General features: G+C 41.6%; 1 protein-coding gene across 3 annotated transcripts in view; it reads right to left on the minus strand.

Annotated features, from left to right (window-relative positions):
• The window catches only part of CTNNA2 (catenin alpha 2), a 1,640,869-nt gene that overhangs the window by 675,822 nt on the left and 946,972 nt on the right, over positions 1-18,075 (minus strand). The gene's annotated exons all lie outside the window — the stretch shown is intronic.

The raw sequence follows: 18,075 nt of genomic DNA on the forward strand, positions 1-18,075 counted from the left end.
AGTGAGTAAACTTGATATTCCAGTCGGGAAAAAGGAGCTGGTGAGGGCATTAGCTGAATTTGTCATCTGTTACAATTATTTTCGGTTTGAAAACAAATATTTCATACAAACTAAAGGGGTGGTGATGGGGGGGGCCACTGTTGCCCCCTCGGTTGCGTGCCTCTATATGTCTCAGTATAAGGAACAATTACTCATACAAGAGGCTATATCCCACTAAATGCGAGAAATACAAGCAAAAATTATTTATTAATCCAGGAAAAGGCCTCAGAATTGGAGCCTACGCAGGCTCCAATTCTGAGGCCTTTTCCTGGATTAATAAAGGGACTTTGCATAGGCTCCAATTCTGAGGCCTTTTCCTGGATTAATAAATAATTTTTGCTTGTATTTCTCGCATTTAGTGGGATATAGCCTCTTGTATGAGTAATTGTTATTCAGACCACTTGGGTTGTTTGTATTTAGGTTAGACATCAGTATGAGGAACAACATGTGTACACATCACAGTGGTTCAGCAGAGTTGGCTTATGGAGAAGATTTATTGACAACATTTTTTTTGTCTGGAATGGGGAGCGTGATGAATTAGAGCTATTTCTTGAAGAACTTAATCAAGTAGATCCTAATATAAAGTTAACATATGCTGTTAGTAGTGATGTTATATCCTTTTTGGATATTCAGGTTATAAAATCAAGTAGAGATCCAGTAGTGAAATATGAGACTACTTTATGCAGGAAACCCTCTGATCGCAACACGCTCCTTCACTACAGTAGTTTTCACCCTAATCCCCTGCGGGACAGCATACCGGTGGGGCAATTTCTCAGATTACGATTTCGATCAGCAGGCCACGGTATGTATGTGAAGTTTGTGGAACGTGGGTATCCCCCTAAGGTTGTGAAACAGGCATGGAAGAGAGCCCACAATTGCCAGCGTGAATGGTTATTACATCCCCAGGAACGTAGGGATGAACGGGCTACGGTATGTGTGTTACCCTTTTCTAGCCATAGCTTTCTGGTTAAGCAGATAATCCTTAGGCATTGGTCAATGTTACAGATACATGATGACATGAAAGAAGTTCCCTGGTTCGCTTTTACACGTGGGCGAAATGTGGCTGAGATCCTTAAACATAGGGATTGTCAACCTACATTGGGACCCCACAAATCTTGTGGGCAATGTGTATACTGTTCATATGTTTTGCATACTGACCAATTGAGCATCCCAAGATCTGGCGGTAAAAGATTTTATTTACGTACTGGCACTAATTGTCTGTCCTGGGGTGTAGTGTATTGTATAGTGTGCCCCTGTGGGATGTATTATATAGGTCACACTAGGCGAGTGATCAAAGTACGTATAGCTGAACATTTAAGTACTATTCGCTGCAAACGGGAATCTGCTCCTCTTGTCAGTCATTGGCTAGAAATGAAACACACAGTTGACGACATTAGATATACAGTGCTGCTTCATGCTTATAAAGATACAGGGAATGTTTCCCAGTATTTGCTGTATCGTGAACATAGGTTTATATTTCAGTGGCACACTTTGGCTCCATTAGGGTTAAACAGTGAAATTGACTGGTTTCAAATCTAGTTGTCAGCTGTGTGCGTTCTCATCGAGTAACGTTTTTCAGAATGCTTGGAGAGGGAGTGTATTTAAGGGGAGTGGCCTGCTGGTTTGTAACACAATGCCAGAGTGTGCTGTGTGCTGGAGGAAGGAAGTTGTTTGTCCCGGTAAGCCTGTTATAAGAATTTATAAGAAGTATAATTTGAAGTTGAGTGAGTTTTAACATTCTATTGTATGATTTATTGCGTTTGGTGTGGTGAGGAGAGTGAGTGACCGGGTGTAATTTTGTTTTGTAGTACCCCTCCTGATAAAGCCAACCGGTGAAACCTGGGTTGGGGGGTCGGTGAACATGCATTTTGTGCAGCAGTGGTGATTAAGAATGTACCCGGAGTAGCTGTAAAGGCTACAGTACCACCTTACTAAGATAAGTAGTTTTGTTCCTTTTTTAGGAGCAGTGGATGTCGTTAGAACTTATGTTATATAGTAATGGTGGGTGAGACTGTGAACAAGCAATGATGGTCTCTTTACACAGCTTCTCTGTGATATTTCACTGGGATATAGTTGTGGGTCTGAGCGTTCACTATTAAGCACGTATCATATTTTGTGTGTTTATTTTTTTTTTTATATATATATACAAAGATTTATAGATTGCTGATGGGTGACTAATCAAAGCAGTATTTTCAGTATCACCCTTGTTTTGCCATTATAATTCCCTTTCATAATAAGTTAGGAAGATTTCCTTGCCATGATCAGTTCAGAGGTCGCATCTATTTAAAATGTAACCCAGCATTTTGATGGCCTACATTTCAGGCATCTATTGCAGCCCTAGGGAGACAACTAGGGCCACTTAAGCTCGCCCAGCCTTGGATGAGCTTAAGTGTCCTGATGTGTCTCCCTGCACCCACAACAGATGCCTACAGTGTAGGTCAGTGGTTCCCAACCCTGTCCTGGAGGACCACCAGCCAGTCGGGTTTTTGGGATAGACCTAATGAATGCATGAGAGAGATTTGCATATAATGGAGGAGGCAGGCATGCAAATCTGCTCCATGCGTATTCATTGGGGATGTCCTGAAAACCTGACTGGCTGGTGGTCCCCCAGGACAGGGTTGGGAACCACTGGTGTAGGTAGTCTGCCTCATGTTTTTCTGGGGGGGGGGGAGACACGCGGCTAGATAGCGGTACGACGCCTACCACTGCCTACAATTGGGATGCCATTTATAGAATTTGCCCCACTGTATTATGCAATGGTTCTCCTCTCCTAAATACCTGCATCTGAATTTGGCCCTTATATGCAAAATACGCCCACAATCTGCCTTCTCACCATGCTTACTTTGTGGTAGGTGCCTTAGACTAGAATTAAGCTGCTGAATATTTGCCTTTACTACCATGGGTACTATCCAGTTAATGTTGGACAAGTTCAGAGAGCAGAGCTAAAAGTTATATAGGCAATACCAACATTTAGTGCCTGTAATGCAGGCACGTGAAAGGCTATAGTAAAAGCTGCCTTAACTTGTTTGGATAGCTATCCGAATACTGGCATTGAATATCAGCGGCACTAAATAACTTCCAGTAACATGCCTAGAATCACCTGTGGTGGCAAACTTTTAATAACACTTATTGCCACGGGCTAAATATCTGGTGGACAAATTTTACAGATGAGTACGCCACAAATAGGCATGTGTTTGGGTGTGTGTGTATGTGACTTTTACTGTGTAGGCCCTAATAGAATTTCAAATAGCTGTGTGCATATTGTAGGAAAGTTTAACAGTCTTGAGACCTGCTTGGTAAGGAGTCTCAAGAGTAGAATTCGAGTGGCTTGTTCTGACAAAAACAGTTTAATAGCAATGCAGGCAGTTCATTGTGCCCACTTGCTGTACAAGACAGAAACACAGTCCTGGATCCCAGCTGGAGTCTACAAATATATACTGAAAATGAACTCCTATAAAGACATTAGCCTTCCGTTTAATAGCTGCTTTTGGCATCCTATGAATACCTAGCATAAAATGATAGCACTAAGCTTGCTTTAAGATATAAAATATACTTAGGGCTCCTTTTACTAAACCGCAGAAGAGCTTTTTACCTTGGTCCGGTGAGGTAAATTCAATTCCTATGAGCGTTGGAGCATTTACCTCGCCGGCCCGTGGTAAGAAGCTCTTCTGTAGTTTAGTAAAACACAGCATTAGTTTCCAAGTCATCCTGCTTGAAATGTGGATTTCAGTAGACAGTTCCAGAATAATTTGGCTAAATTAATACAAAAACTCTATTTGCTATTTATTTTCCATCACTTATAGAGGGCACAAAAATGCAGAATACATTCCTATAGCAATAAAATGAATTTACTGGACTTGATTTCCAGTGATGGATGGGTAAATGAGAACATGTTTGTGTCTCCAGCCAACTTATCACTCAGTTGATTGCCATTTCAATATATCCACCAAATAAAGCACAATAACTGAGTCGCTGGTGCAGCTGTATGCAAGAAAAATAATAGTTATAGAAATTTGAATCATAAAGTTGGTTATACTCTTCCATTCCAGGATCTTTTGATGTTCTTCTGAATGAAACAATAGTTATTAAAAATTAGGGTGTTTTCCATGTTGCTAATGGTGTATATTCTTGCTCAAAGTGGGCACTATAAATAAATAGTAAATGCTTTTGAATAATCCAAACATACATGTCAAATTTATCCTCCAATGTATGACAATTGACCAACTACTGCAAGAAATATGTACTCATGTTACTCTAATCTATGCCATGTATGTAAATTTCTACTATGGTCAGTCTACTCAGTCTATGGTCAGTCTACTCAGAGAAAGTAAAATGGTAAAACCAGAGGACATAATTTGAGATTGAGGGGTGGTAGATTCAAAGGCAATGTTAGGAAATTCTACTTTACGGAGAGGGTGGTGGATGCCTGGAATGCGCTCCCGAGAGAGGTGGTGGAGAGTAAAACTGTGACTGAGTTCAAAGAAGCGTGGGATGAACACAGAGGATCTAGAATCAGAAAATAATATTAAATATTGAACTAAGGCCAGTACTGGGCAGACTTGCACAGTCTGTGTCTGTGTATGCCCGTTTGGTAGGGAGGGCTTTGGTGGGGAGGGCTTCAGTGGCTGGGAGGGTGTAGATGGGCTGGAGTAGGTTTTAACAGAGATTTCGGCAGTTACCGGGTAGAGCTTTGGATTCTTGCCCAGAAATAGCTAAGAAAAAAATTAAAAAATTTAAATTGAATCAGGTTGGGCAGACTAGATGGACCATTCGGGTCTTTATCTGCCGTCATCTACTATGTTACTATGTATGTAAACTTGCATTGTGATCACTCTGCTGTAAACTGTACTATGTAAATATGTAACCCGTTCTGGGCTCTTCTGGGAGGACAGGATATAAAATTGAATAAATAAATAAAAAAATTGGTTCCAAAACAAAATAAATACATTATAATAAAAATTAAACAAATGACATGTGAAACTAGGCAAAAATGGGAGCCCTTTTACAAAACCATGCTAAAAAAATTTGTATTAAACATGGCTTCATCTGGTTTACATTCAGGTACTCAAGCATTTTTCCCTATCTGTCCTGGTAGGCTCACACTCTATCTAGTGTACCTGGAGCAATGGGGAATTAAGTGATTCGCCCAGGGTCACAAGGAACAGCATGGAATTTGAATCCACAACCTCAGGGAGCTGAGGATGTAGTTCTAATCACTGTGCGACACACTCCCCTTTGGATGTTAAGGAAGCCACACAGGTTGAAAAGGCAATGGCAAAAGCTAGAAGGAAGCTTGGATGTATAAGGAGAGGAATGATCAGTAGGAAAAAGGAGGTATTGATGCCCCTGTATAAGACTCTGGTGACACCTCATTTAGAATATTATGTACAATTCTGGAGACCACATTTTCAAAAAGATATAAACAGGAGTTGGTGCACAGGTTGGCAACTAAAATGGTTTGTGGTTTACATCATAAGACACACAGGAATAGACTTAAAGATCTCAAAATGTATACTTTGGAGAAAAGGAGTGAGAGGGGAGATATGACAGAGACATTTAAATACCTATGAGACATAAATACACAAGAGGTGAGTCAGTTGAAAAAGAAACTCCAGAGTGAGAGGGCATAGAATAAGGTTAAGAGAAGAGGTGATATGCTCAGGATTAACCTAAGGAAATATTTTTTTACAGAAAGGATGGTAGATGCATGGAATAGTCTCCCAGTAGAGGTAGTTGAGACAAAGACTGTGTTTGAATTCAAGAAAGCATTGGACAGGCATGTGAATCTCTTAGGGACAGGAGGAGATAGTGGATGCTGCGAACTGGAAGACTGGATGGTCCATTTGGCCTTTATCTGCTGTCATATTTCTGTTTTTATATTTCTAATTACAAGTCTTGTGTTACAAATTTCATTAGTACATGGTTTGGAGTTAGTGCAAAAGTACTTAGGGGGAAGTTCTACAAGAGGCATCTAAAGTCTAACTTAATTAGTAAATTTGCTTAAATAATGAGCTTTAACAAGCTCATAATTGAAAAAAAAATAAAATTTAATTGGGAGATAGGTGCCTGTTTTTTTTTAGTGCTATTCTACAAAAAAATAGGTGCATATTGCATGGTGCCTAGTGGCAACTAATACCAAAGTAGGCATGTTTAGGGGTGGAGAAAGACTTAGGTACCGCTAGGCATGATTTTCTAAAGGACTTAGATGCCTGTAATGTAGGCTTTTAAAACACTGGCCTACGTTACAGTGCCTAAGTTTTAAGTTAGGCGCCACTAAGTCCGATTCAGTAATGAGTGCTTAAGTATGACTGGCATGCGGTAGGCACCATAACTTTAGACCCATATCTATTTTAGCGCCTCCTCTTTAGGAGGTAGTAATTAGAGAATGACACGGGGAAAAAATTTGTCCCCGTCCCTGCGACCACCGTCCCTGTCATTGCCCTGTCCCCGCGACAACTGTCCCATCCCCGTCCCCGCAACCATTGTCCCTGCCCCGTCCCCATCCCCGCAACTACTAACCCCACAAGCCTCAGTACTGCAATATTTAGCTTATTCCTTCCTTATAAATCAAAGTTCTGGCTGCTGAACTAGAGAAAGAGATGTTCGGCTGACAGGGCTTTGTTTATAAATTTTTATAAACACAACTAATATACTACTTTATCCTAAAGCAAAAAAAAGAGAAAATAAATAAATAGAAAAATTTTTTTTCTCTACCTTTGTTGTCTGGTTTCTGATTTCCTCATTTTCTCATTCAATTCCTTTCATCCACTGTCTGTCTTTTCTCTGCATCTTCCATTTGCTCCAGTTTGTTACTGTGCCTATCCCTTCACCCCCCCCCCCCCCCCCCCTCCAATTGGTCTGGCACCCATCTTCTTCCCTCCGCTTCCCCCATAGTCTGGCATCTCTGTCTTCTTCCCTTCCAGCGTCTTCTCCCCACTCTGTTCCCCATTTCCCTTCAGCGTCTTCTCCCTACTCTGTCTTCCCCATTTCTCTTTAGTGTCTTCTCCCCACTCTCTCTTCCCCATTTCCCTTCAACCGTAAATTGCATCAGAGAAGCTTCTGCCCACAGACGCACGTTCTCCTACCTCTAGACGGCCTTCCAACTTCCAGTATTTGACAAAGCAGATAGAGATTCCAGTAGAGGACACAGAAGAGGAAGGGGTGTGGGGAAACTCCCCGAGAAACAAGTCTAATATGCTCATATCAATATATATCACAACAATCAATCAAACATTTTCTGAAAATAGAATAAATAATGAACCAAGGAGACTTAGCCTACACTAACAGTATGGGGGCACATTAGCGAGAGACCCTCTGGAGCAAAGTGCACAATATTTGCAGATGGTAATCTTGATCAAGCTGGTCAAATAAACAGATGTCCATTTTACCGGCACTTATTGAGGCAGACAACCGACAAAGGAGTCTAAGACTTCTGGGCCTATTCTGGTTGGCCCAGGCGCCTTAGGCCCCACCTGTGGGCGGGGTTTCAGCTGCCTGGGCCAATTCGGCCCCATTCCGGAGCCGGCTGGCCTGCTGGACGGGCGGGCTTGGCACTCGTCTGTCCGGACAACATTTAACAGGTATGGGGGGGTTGGTTAGGGGAGGGGGGTCAGCAGGGGGGTTGCGGTTCGGTGTGGGGGGCGATCAGGGGTTCGAGGCAGGTTGTGTCGAGGGCAGGAGGGCCTGGGATCCCTCCTGCCCATATTGTAGTAGGGGGTAGGGGGGTCCGCCTGGGCAGGAGGGGTTGGGCTCCCTCCTGACCAATCTTGTAGGGGGTGGGGGGCGAGAGGCCAGGAGGGCTTGGGCTCTCTCTTACCCCAATGTTGTCGGGGGGGTGATGTATCACGGCAGGAGAGATGCCTCATCTCTGCTACCGCGATGCTATCACTCCTCTACCCGAACTGCCACAACCCGCGGCAGGAGAGATAGGGTATCTCTCCTGCCGTGGGTTGCGGCAGTTCGGGTAGAGGAGTGTTGGCATCACGGTAGGGGAGGTGAGGCATCTCTCCTGCCATGATCATTGCTGTAGGAGTAGGCAGGTTGCTGGGGCTGCTGAGCTGATCGCAGCAGCCACGATCAGCTCAGCAGCCCCTTTTTCGGTACTTAGACCTGTTTTGACTTCGTCTAAGTCAAAACGTATAAGTGCCGAATAGGCAACCTGTCAAATGTTTTGGTTATACCTGCTGCACGCCTAGGTCTAGGTCGGCCCACCTTCCGCCCACCGCCCGCCCTTTCCCCTCCTCTAAAAACGCCTCTTTTCTCTCTGTGCATTTAGAGGCAGGGGAAAGGCCTAAGATTGTTTTAGATACGTCTAAAACCAGCTTTGATTATGGGTACTTGGACGATCAGGCTTTTTGATCGTCTAAGTAGCCATTTAGGCCACTTTTTAGATGTTTTTTTTCTTTTGATTATGAGCCCCATAGTGTTTAATCAAATTTCTGACTTTGAGAAAACAAATGCTCATCATCCAAACCAAACAGGTTTTCGTATAAATCATTCCACTGAATTATCTCTACTTGGCTCACTACAACTATTTCTACTATCATGATCACCACAAATCTGCTCTTCAGATATCCCTCAATCTATCATCAGTGTTAAACACAATCAGCCATAACCTCCTTCTAAATCATTTCAAAAATAGTGGAATTTCAGGATCTGTTTTCCACTTGTTCTCCTCCTACTTCACAGATCGGAACTTCAAAGTCAATTCCAAAGGATCATCCTCGACCCCAATCACTCAGACCTATGGCGTCCCACAAGGTTCAATCCTCTCCCCACTACTTTTTAATATCTTCCTAGCTTCATTACTGACCCTAGCCTACACCAATGATATCCAACTACTACATAGAGAATGACACGGTGGTTGTTACCCGCGGCTAGCCGTGGGTAAGCCGCCAAAACGGTGACCAAAAAAAAGGTCACCGCGAGTTTGGGGACAAGGCCATTCACCGCCCCGTGGAGCGGTGAATGGTAGCACAAGTACTGAACGCGCAGTGAACGAGCGTTCGATCCGGCAGCCCACTCTCTCCCGTCGACCATCCATGCATCTCCCTTCCTCCTTTTCCCTTACCTTTTCTTCTTGAAATTGGCAATTTCTATAAGGCTACGAGCTGTATTACAGCCGGAGCCTTAAAGTTGCGTCGCGTTGCCTGCTGGAAAAAGTCTCCTCTGACGCAACTTCCTGTTTCCGGTTGCATCGGAGGAGACTTTTCTAGCAGGCAACCCGACGCGACTTCAAGGCTCCGGCTGTAATACAGCTCGTAGCCTTATAGAAATCGCCAGTTTCAAGAAGAAAAGGTAAGGGTAAAGGAGGGAGGGAGGGAAATGCACGGCTGGCCGGCGGGAGGGAGCTGCTGGACCGCGTGAAGGTTGCTGGGGATGGGGGGATGGAGAGGAGAAGACGGTGACGGGGCGAAGAAAGAGACAGCGGGGATGGTGACGGGGTGGTGAAGAGGACGGCAGAGACAGGGACGGGATGGTGAAAGGACCAGTGGGGACGGGGCGGTGCAGAGGATGGTGGTCCGGGGACGGGACGGTGACGGGGACAGAATTTTTCCCCATGTCATTCTCTACTACTACACCCTATCAACCCCACAAACATCAATGAAATTCAAGAAATTAACACCAAACTGGATAAAATTAGTTCATGGCTCCGAATCAATAGACTATCTCTTAATATAGCCAAATCCCGAGGCATACTATTCCCAGCTAAAAACAAAGAAACTCAAAAAGGACCAGTATGTATTGAATCCTGTCCCATCCAAATCAAACCCAAAATCAAATTCCTAGGAATCATCTTAGATAAAGATCTCAATTATCACAACCAAATCAGTTCACTGACTTAAAAATGCTTAGGCAAATTTTGGGGGGTCATATGGAATATCCGTTCTTGAACCCTCCTCTATTCACACTCTAATTCATTCCCTGTTCATCTCGCACATTTATTACTGCAACTCACTATATTATGGTATAACTCAAAAATAAATTTGTCGACTACAACTGATCCAAAACACCACCATCAAACTTATTCACAAGACAAAAAAATATAACCACATTATTCCGCTACTCCGTGAAGCTCATTGGTTACCAGTTTCCCATCGAACAACATGCAAGATACTCCTACTCACCTTCAAAATTAAACTCACTCAATCCCCAGCCTTCTTATACAAATATCTCGTCCCTTATGCATCCTCACAAGCTCTGAGATCCACCAATCAGAATCTGCTGACTGTTCACCCAATCAAGGAACTTTTCTATACATGTAACACCATTTTTTCTGCTACAGCCCATGCATTCTGGTATGCTCTGCTATCACACATCCACCTTGAAGAAATCCTCAACAAATTTAAAATTAAATTTAAAATCTTCCTATTTCAGGATGCATATCAAGACACAAGATAAGATCTCTCTCACGCATACATTAATGATGAAAGAGAACCACTTTTAAGAAGTGATTTCCCCTCCCTTACTTTCCTCCCCTTCCACTTCTTACCTTCTTTTAAAGTTTTATTTTAACTTCGATGTAATTTAAACTTTTACCCTTACCCCAGTCCTTTTCATATCAAGTTTATCTATGTCTTATCTAACACCTATGTTATTTATATATTGCCCCTTTTGCTTTTTATTTTTAATCCTTATTTTTAGCATTGTAAACCTACCAGATACTAGCCAATGGTTGGTATATCAAACAGTGAATAATCTTGGAAACTTGAACCTTGGATCTAGATACAGATGGATCTGGATACTGCGCTTGCTTAGGTGGGCTGCTACAACTATCATCACCTTGATGAAGGTTCAAGGTGCTGCCACCAGCCTAAAGGGCAAGGCCATGAACTGGAAGTGCTGTTACTAGATGTGGAACCTCACATACTGTTTGTGCTCCGGAAAAATGAGCATATGAAGGTAGGCATCTGTCAAATCCAGAGAGTCCAGAAATTCCCCTGGCACAACCAAGGCAATCACTGACTTCATTGTTTCCATTCAGAACCATGGAATTTTTATGACCGCATTGACTGCTTTGAGATCCATGATTGGTCTCCAGTCTTCGGAGCCTCTCTTAGGCACAATCAAGTTTCAAGTTTCAAGTTTATTCATGTATTTGATTAAACGCTTATCCTAAAATGCTAAGCGTTGTACAATAATAATTAAAATATTTACAGGGCTACAAAAGACAATTTTTTAACGTACTTAACTATTAAAACCATGGAGATACAATAGGAAAGGGGAGAAAACTACAATATTTATCGAGAAAAGGTACATAAAAGGGAAGAACATTAGGGCGGGGAAAGGTTAAGAATTGCTGGACTTAAATCAAATGGTCAGTTAAAGGCATCTTTAACAAGAAAACATTTTAAACTACTTTTAAACTTCTGTAAATTGTGTTCGGATCTTATATATATAGGAAGAGAATTCCAAATCATAGGGGCAGATTGAGGTGCGGTGGTACCTATTATCCTTAGGGATGGGACATTAAGAGTACACTAAGAAGTGGATCTAAGGGCTCTGGGGGGGTCATATGGAATTAGAAGTCTGCCAATGAATGCTGGGGCATGTGTTTGTATCGTTTTAAAAGTTAAAAGTGCAATTTTATATGTTATCCTATATATGACTGGTAGCCAATGAGCTTTTTGTAGTAATGTATCTGCTGGACCCCAAGTAGGACTCTGGAATGTGTTCTAGTAATCTATATCTAGTAATCTCTGGACTATTGCTCTGACCTTTGCCTCTTTTTTCAATTTCCCTGCTGGGGAGTCTAGAAAAAGCTCTGGAAGGGGATGATAAAACTCAAGTTTGAACCCTTCTCAGAGAATGTCCAGCACCCAGCAATTCGTGGTGATCTCCACCCACTTATCTAAGAATGCTGAATGCTTCCCTCCAATGCATGGAGGCTCAGCCATTGTTCTGGCATCATAATTGCTTATTTGGGGCAGAAGTAGAATGTGCTTCAGAAGGTTACAGGCACCTAGCTCCTCCAAATCTTTGTCTGACATTTTGAAATGATCTTTGGCCTGAGGGACCTCCAGAATATTGACAATATTGCCTGGAGGTACAAAAAGTAATTCACCCCAATCCCTTGGAGGATTGAGGCCTACTATCCAGCAAGGACTTAGGTTTAAGGTCCTGTACACTAGCCATAAGGTCATCCAGACCTTTACTGAACAGTAACTGCCCCTCAAATGACAGCATACTTAGGGTCACCTTGGATGAAGAATCAACAGACCATGTCTAATCCACAGCATCCAGCATGCAGACAGAGTAAGCTGACAGCTTGCTCACCAACCACCCTGAATAGGTCATACAAGGCATCAACCACATAGTCCATGCCAGTGATCAAAAATGGAAGATTTCCTGCAAGGCCAAAAACTTTAAATCAGGTCAAATCCAGTTTAGCAGACAGTCAGTCACATATGGCTTCCCAAATAATTATTTATAACCTTCTTCTGTTTAGATCCAGTAGGAACCCTCTGCCAACACTGTAGCTTGGCTTTAGTGGCAGGAGCAACAAAACCAGGAGATTGACTACTAGAAGCAAGACAGCCTCGTGCAGAATTCCCCCAATGAATACACTTGATATAGCTTGCCTCCAACTGGATAACATAAGGTAAAGGGAAAGATCCATTAATATTTAATATGTGCCTTATTCAAAAGTTCAAGGGCAGATTTCAAAGCCTGATGTTGCTGAAGTGTGTAAGTGAATAAATCCTGGTATACCGTGATCTTGGCATCATTATAGAGGAAGTCAGATGTTTATTGTGCTTTTCCAAGAATCTCTTCCTTCTCAGCAAAATGGGAGAAACTAGTGATAATATCAAAAGGCCTGCTCTCTTGTGGTTATCCAAGAGAGTGGTGTGCTTTTTCCAAGCGCAAAGAAGTGGATGCCCCTTCCACACCTAGCAAGGAATGGAATAAGGTCTGAACTATAGCAGAGACATTTTCTGTATGGCCTGCCTCAGGGACACAACAGAACCACAAATTGTTGCAATGTCCATGATTTTCCAAATCATCCATCTTGTATGTTAAATTGTCCCATTGAGCTGAGAGTGTAGTAACATAATCTTTAGAATTCATAATGAGGTCCTCAAGCTTCTCAATTTTTGGCCTCCACATCTGCCACATGACCACCCAATTCTCTTAGATCACTGCCTAAACCTTCCAAACAGTCCAGGATCTCCTCACATGAAGATTTAATGTCACCTATGATCATCTACAATAAAGTCACCAAAGCACAAGGAAGCCATTTATTAAGGCTGGGATTCTGCAGGAATTGGATGCAAATCCAATTCAGACCTTGAGAGCGAAGCCAGGGAAGCATGGCAGCGTGAGGTTTTTTTTAACACAAGTCAAGTTGGAGCCTTGTCGGTGTCTTTACGGGACACATTCTGTTTTACTCATGTTTCTAGTTTTTCATCGTGTAGTTTCACAAATTGCAGTGGTTAAACAAAGCCGATGGCTAGAGATACGGAAGATTTAGAATGGGGTACTGTGGGAGCTGAAGAGCTAAGCCACCATTCAACACACTGACATCGCTTTCTCCTATTTTTATATTTTCTTTTCCTTGACTTCAATTTTGCTAGCATCTCTGATGTAGGCAGTAATACAGTCTTTAGTTAATTATAATTTTCTTTATCTTCTGGTTTACATTCATTAGAAAATAATAGTTACTTACTTCAAGCATATAGAATTCCAGAATTAAGGTTAATAATGACTCTCATTGCACTTAAAATTAAGGGGAGTGTACTGTAGTTATGTAGTTACTGTAGAAGGCCAAAGAAGACTTCTGTGAATTTGTCCTACACAATTCAATTGGTCCCACTTACAATATCATCCCAGGGGACATAAACATACACCTAGATGAAGAGAACAATACAGACACGAAAGAGCTTAAAAACTTTCTATCCCGACTCAACCACAACCTTCCCGTACCCACACAAACTCACAAAAAAGGCCATCATTTAGATGTGGTTGCCATGTCCACAAAGGAAATCCTTGACCCTATCATCTCTCTGCCTGAAGGCACCTGGTATCACGACATCTGGTCCAATCATTTCACTTATTATTTCAAGTTAATCTGGTCACACCGAAAATCTAAAACACGTCCGATAATAAAAAAAGAACATCACACAAGAGGTCATATTGATCCAGAAGAATACTGGTCACAATACGAACTGCAAACGGAGATAGAAGAAGGAGTCAATTTCTGCTACCACTGGATGACAACCAGCACATCCATTTTAGATAAAATTGCCCCTCTACGTAAAAGCAAAAGCAATGCAAATAAACATAACAAATGGTTCAACACCGAACTACTAAAAACAAAACAACTAGCTAGACGACTGGAAAGAATTTGGAAAAAAACAGGAGAATCGGCTGACCGTAACAAATGGAGAGCTAATATAAAAATCTACAAACAACTGATAAAAGATAAACGTAAAGCATTCTACTCTACCAAAATCAACCTATGTTGCAACAATTCACAAGGAATCAATACAAAAGAGTTGTTCAACCTGATCACAAATCTATTCGACACCACCCGCTACACTATACCTGTGCACAACATGAAGTTACCCTCTGCGAAAGACCTAGCGCTACATTTTGATTCAAAAATTAAAAACCTAAGAAATAACTGTTTAACAAACATCCCAAGTGATCACCAAATAGCTAAACTACAAGGTAATGAAATAGCAACAGACATGATCTGGAGTTCCTTTCATGATCTAGAATGGAATAACTACACCAAACTATACAACAAATACTCTAAATCTCACTGTGTTCTGGACCCATGCCACCCGGATATTACGAAAGCGGCGCCATTAGGATTTAAACTCTCCTTGCTACATTACCTAGCCCACAACCTAAAAAATGGGAACTTCCTCACTAATAATGGTCACATAATAATAACCCCTATCCCAAAAAATAGAAAAGAATCTACAGCACTAATAACCAACTACAGACCCATAGCATCTATCCCATTTATTGTAAAAATCATGGAAGGATTGGTCCACACCCAATTGATGGAATACCTTAATCAGTTCTCTCTCCTACATGAAACTCAATCTGGCTTTAGACCTTTATTCAGTACGGAGACAGTAATTGCGGCCATTTTAGACTATTTACACCTATCGTTTAGCAAGAGCCTCAATGCCCTGATCATGCAATTCAATATGAGTTCTGCTTTTGATCTGGTAGACCATGGGAAATTGCTACTATGCCTAGACGCCATTGGTATCAGGGATGAGGTGATGAACTGGTTTCACGGCTTCCTTACATCCCGTAACTATCAGGTACATTTCAACTACGATCTTTCCGATATCTGGAGCAACTCATCTGGTGTGCCACAAGGATCACCACTATCCCCACTGCTTTTCAATGTATACATGTCCTCATTGGGCGCGCAATTAACCCAACTGGGGATAAAATTATTCAGTTATGCAGACGATTTCACGATCATCATCCCATTTGCTAACTCCATCTCGGAAACTATTCCCAAGGCAACAGAAGCCATAAATGTGATGGAACAATGGATGACAGATTTCAAGATCAAACTCAACCCAGAAAAAATAAAATTCTTTGTTGCCTCTCCACACCCGCTTGACACCAAAACCCCACTATGCATCAATGAACTTAGTTACCCTATTCAGTCCACCATGAAGATATTGGGTGTAACTCTAGATCAATGCCTAACCATGAAAGACCAGGTGGACTCCTTAATCAGAAAGGGTTTTTTCACTCTCTGGAAACTTAGATCCGTTAAATCATATTTTGACACGTCAGCATTCAGAATCCTAGTGCAATCCCTCTTACTAAGTCAACTTGACTACTGCAACATCGCCTACTTAGTAATCTCTCCCAAAAATATGCGACGTCTCCAAATAATGCAAAACGCAGCGGTCAGACTTATCTTCGGGCTAAAGAAATTTGATCATGTAACACCCTACTACCGGCAGTTGCATTGGTTGCCGATGGAAGCACGCGTAAAGTTTAAATTTGCCTGCCTCTGCTTCAAAGTACTATATGGACTAGCCCCCAAATACATAATGGACCTTTTCTCATTTTCCACCAACAAACATAAGAGAAGCACACATTCAAAATTTGTTTCCCCTCCAGTTAGAGGCTGCAAACTAAAAAAAACACCATGAACACCTTCTCTCACATCGGGCGGCATTATGGGGTAAGGACCTAGAGCAATTGCTCTCTCCCACTACTTACGAGGAATTTAGAAAGCGTCTAAAAACATACCTGTTCCTGAAATACCTAGACAACTGACCTGTTCTTCTCCCTCGTACTCTCTCACTCTTTCCACTCTTAAGTCCAATTATTCTGTATCTTCTCTAATCTTTTGTAAACCGCATAGAACTTCACGGTATTGCGGTATATAAACTGTTATTATTATTATTATTATATTTGTATGTCTCTATGTGGTCCTTTTATTAAGCTGCAGTAAAAATTGGCCTAAGCTTACCCTTAAGTGAGTCCTTACTGTTTGCTAATGTTATTTTTACCCAAATCCCAATTTTCTAGTTTGTATATTAATTGCCATGTTCTAACATTGCCTGTCCTGGGAGTACTTACCACCTTCTATTTTGTAGGTGGTAAGGATTCCTTGAACCGCAAGGTAAAGGCAGAATAGAAATCACTAATGTAATGTAATTCCTGGATCATCTGTGCAGTGCACAGGAATGTACACTCTCCAACTCTAATATGCTCCATAAAATATATATATATATATATAGAGAGAGAGAGAGAGAGAGAGAGAGAGAGAGAGAGAGAGAGAGAGCATGCAGTTAATGCATGCAGATTGCAAACTTACTGTAGGATGCCCAAATGTGTCCCATGGTACTCTAATTTTTGCTTAATAAAAGGGCCCTATGAGAAATTCAAGAAAATCTAAGATCTATTTATCTAAATTCTCTATGAAGACACAGGCAACGTTGAGTTTCTAATATAGGTAAAAGCTTCAGATCAATCAATATGCAAATAAGCCCCATTCTTACTTTGAGAAATCCACTGTGTACAATGTTTTCTCATTTCCAATAATTTTTATTCCATTTAAAGATTTATCATCTGCCTTTTCATCCAATAGGGCCTTTCCATCCAGTTGTGGAAATCTAGCCAGAGTGAGGCATGGAAGAAGGATACTCCTTGTGAAATTCCTGGGGAGATGATATAAAAGGGGGCAGGCAGCTTTCATTATGATATTATACTCCAATTTTCCTTTCAGGCTTGCGTAGATGGAATGCATGGACATGCTTGGACTGTGAATTGCCTCATGTCTGAATGTATCAGCTTTCTTCGATGAAATGCCATAATGGGAAAAGAAGCCTGAACACCCCCCCCCCCCAACACACACACATACCCTCCCCATCAACTGTGCTGCATTTCTATTCAAAGCCAGTTAGGTTTATGCAGGTATTGTAGCTCATTGTCAGTGACCTCATCCATTATTAATAACACAGGGAAGTCAGAAGGAAGCATTTGTTAATTCAAGGGAAAAATGGTACCGGATTGAAACACAATTGGGAGTTACAAAGTACACAGCTCATGTCTGCTATGCCTTTAACTCTGTCTATCAGTTTATTCTTAAGAGGCGTGTAATATGAGTGTTATAGAGAGCTGTTGTCATAGTGAGGGGAATTATATTGCTGCTCTGTGGAGCTCAACAATATACAGCTGTTTTATATCAAAACCTTTTAGAAAAGATTCTCATGCCATAATGCATTTCATCAACCATTCTGCATGTTTCAAAAAGATGCCTTACTGCAGTACGCTCCTTCGGCACATAAGACACTATGAAAAGTACATTTATGGCAAAGACATAACAGCAAATGACTATGCAGTCAACATCCACTGTGCAGAATGTGCCCTGTCTTTACATGGATTTCAGCAACAGATCGAGGATGTACTCATGCCTATTTGTGGATGAAAAAAATTCCAAACCCTGACATACAAAAAAGCTACCATGCATACACAGCCATTCTCAACATGAGAAATCGTACATATTTTTTTCTATTAACTGATGCCTGTGCTACCTATGAAGCC

Source organism: Geotrypetes seraphini, chromosome 1 (assembly GCF_902459505.1).
Source record: "Geotrypetes seraphini chromosome 1, aGeoSer1.1, whole genome shotgun sequence".
NCBI classification, from domain to species: Eukaryota; Metazoa; Chordata; class Amphibia; order Gymnophiona; family Dermophiidae; genus Geotrypetes; species Geotrypetes seraphini.